Source organism: Bombus flavifrons, unplaced genomic scaffold (assembly GCF_040668555.2).
Source record: "Bombus flavifrons isolate JBK064 unplaced genomic scaffold, iyBomFlav1_principal scaffold0024, whole genome shotgun sequence".
Classification (NCBI taxonomy): Eukaryota; Metazoa; Arthropoda; class Insecta; order Hymenoptera; family Apidae; genus Bombus; species Bombus flavifrons.
The window spans coordinates 430,001-432,500 of NW_027184769.1; the positions used below are offsets into that span (position 1 = coordinate 430,001).

The following is a 2,500-nucleotide window of genomic DNA, read 5'->3' on the forward strand; positions in this document are numbered from 1 at the left end:
AATCGCGTGTGCGTTCCCGGATCTACGGCTTTCTCTATCGGTGCGGTAAAAAGCACGGAGGATGTAATACGCAACGACGACCCATCGATGCGACGGTCCTCGTTGTAGTCGATCGCTCTCGCGAAGAGACGGAGTGGGCATATTATTATTCGATCCCTGGGGCTGTACGAGTAAAACGTCTTAAGACGAAGACGGTAGAGACTTTTATGACAAAGTTTCGCACGCCACCGAGTTTTTGGTTCTCTCTTCTCTCCTCTCTCGACCGAGTTCCCATATATGCTTTCTCTCTCAGTCTCGCCAAAATATATAATATTCGTTTAAGACGACGTCGGGGGCGCGGACTTCGTGCGTCGAACACCGGCAAACGTAGCATATATCGCCTGATATGAAAAAAAAATCGGTCACGAGGAGAACTACGAGTATATTCGATAACCTATACACGAAGCGGTGCATAAGCGGGCGGTCGTCCGAAAGGACGACTCACGACGCCGCGTGCACTCACGCAAGTCCGTGACGGTTCTCTCCGCTCTTATTCGTATCCCATTCTTCTTCCTCTCGTCGTCCGACTCTGAAACGTTCTCTTATTATATTTTTAAGAAGAACGACGGCGGGTTGTTGTCGAGGCAAGAAGGGACAGAGAGAGACAGAGGTAGTGTTTCGTAGTCTCTCGTGAACACGATAGATTTATATATCGAGCATGCGTACGAGTTGCACGGTCTCGGCACGACCGCGACGAACGCCGACGAGCGTCCAACAATCGCTCGTACGTCGCGTACGTCCTCTCGTCCGCTCTTATTCGTATCCTTCTTCGTGCGCTTTCCCCTTTCTCCGACTCTGAAACGTTCTCTTTTATTTTAAGAAGAACGACGGCGGGTGGTTAAGGCAAGAAGGGACAGAGAGAGACAGATAGAGAGTAACGATACGCAACGCAAGCAGTCTTAGGTTTACGTGAGCAACCCTCAGCCAGGCGTGGTCCAGGAATTGTATCCGTGGACCGCAATGTGCGTTCGAAATGTCGATGTTCATGTGTCCTGCAGTTCACACGTTGACGCGCAATTAGCTGCGTTCTTCATCGACCCACGAGCCAAGTGATCCACCGTTCAGGGTAATCTTTTATATATTTACAACATTTTTATACTCTTTGTACTCTTAATTCTCGGTTCGAGCGAAGCCGAGTTCCGACACGTTCGACCAACGGGAATCGGACGCGCAGAAGTCGCCATAGGATTGACGACACGAAAATGTTCGAAAAAAAAACCGACGAACGCGCGAAGATTCGCGCGTCCGTCGGCCGGGCGTAAAGTACATTATGATATATAACAACCATCGAGATCGAAGCTCCGTTCGTCAGGAAACGACGGGGATATACACACCCGATTCTGAATCCTCTGTACAGCACACGATCTCGCGAACGAGTAAGCACGGTGGCTAGCCCATGTTATGTATGTAATGCGTAATTCCACTCCCTCGTCAAATTTATTCAAGAAACAGCGCGCGTGCATCTCCATCGTTCGGGCGATGTAAAGATTCGATGGGATTCGCGCGGCCGTCCGCCTCGAGCGGTCTTTCTTCCCAATATCCAGAAGCAGAGTTTGAAAAACTCTAGCGACGGTACGGGTGTCCGACTCACGACATCGAGGCTTCGAAGCCGGCGATCCCCTCCGAACGGATGGCGACCACGCGACGACTGAAAGCGTGAAAAATCGACGAAAGAGAGAACACATCTCCGTTCAGGTGGGTGTTTGTAAAACAAAAATTCGATGGGACTCGCAGCCATAGCCATCGTCCTCGCGCGGTCTTTCGTCCCAACATCCAGAAGCAGAGTTTGAAAAAACTCTAGCGACGGCACGGGTGTCCGACTCACGACAACGAGGATAGAGACACGGCCGGTCCCCTCCGAACGGGATATATGCGACGATAGACGACAAACTAGATGTAAAGCTTTAGTCTCGTTCAGGTAGCGTACAAAATAAAAATTCGATGGGACTCGCAGCCATCGTCCTCGCGCGGTCTTTCGTCCCAATATCCAGAAGCAGAGTTTGAAAAAACTCTAGCGACGGCACGGGTGTCCGACTCACGACAACGAGGATAGAGACACGGCCGGTCCCCTCTGAACGAACTTCGGCTAGACTAGTTACGAATCGTCATCGTCGCATAGCGGGCCAAACATCCACGCAATGCGTCTTCGTTCTAGGTTACCCGATCCACGAGTATATGTTACAAGTGGTTTCGTTATTTCGAACAAAACGACATACGAAGAGCACACGCCCTATGGGTAGGAAGCACGTTTCGAGAACGCGCGAGAGTTTTGAAGAAAGAGACGAGAGGAAGTCGACGCAGAAGGTATCCATGGATCTTCGAAGAGAATCTTCGAAGACTATATCGGTATCCTTTCGCTCTGCGCGACTCGCTACACGTTCTTTCGCTCTCGTCGACTCGTTGAGCTTCGTTCGATCCCAAAGAGGAGTCTTCGATATGTCCCGTTGCTAGGAGGAGAGCA

The 2,500-nt window shown here is 50.7% G+C and overlaps 1 non-coding gene across 1 annotated transcript; it reads right to left on the reverse strand.

Moving 5' to 3' along the window:
• Positions 1 to 953: 953 nt before the first annotated feature.
• LOC138189300 (5.8S ribosomal RNA) lies at positions 954 to 1,108 on the reverse strand. The gene has a single exon (XR_011175994.1). It is a non-coding gene; the product is annotated as a 5.8S ribosomal RNA (ribosomal RNA).
• Positions 1,109 to 2,500: the final 1,392 nt, after the last annotated feature.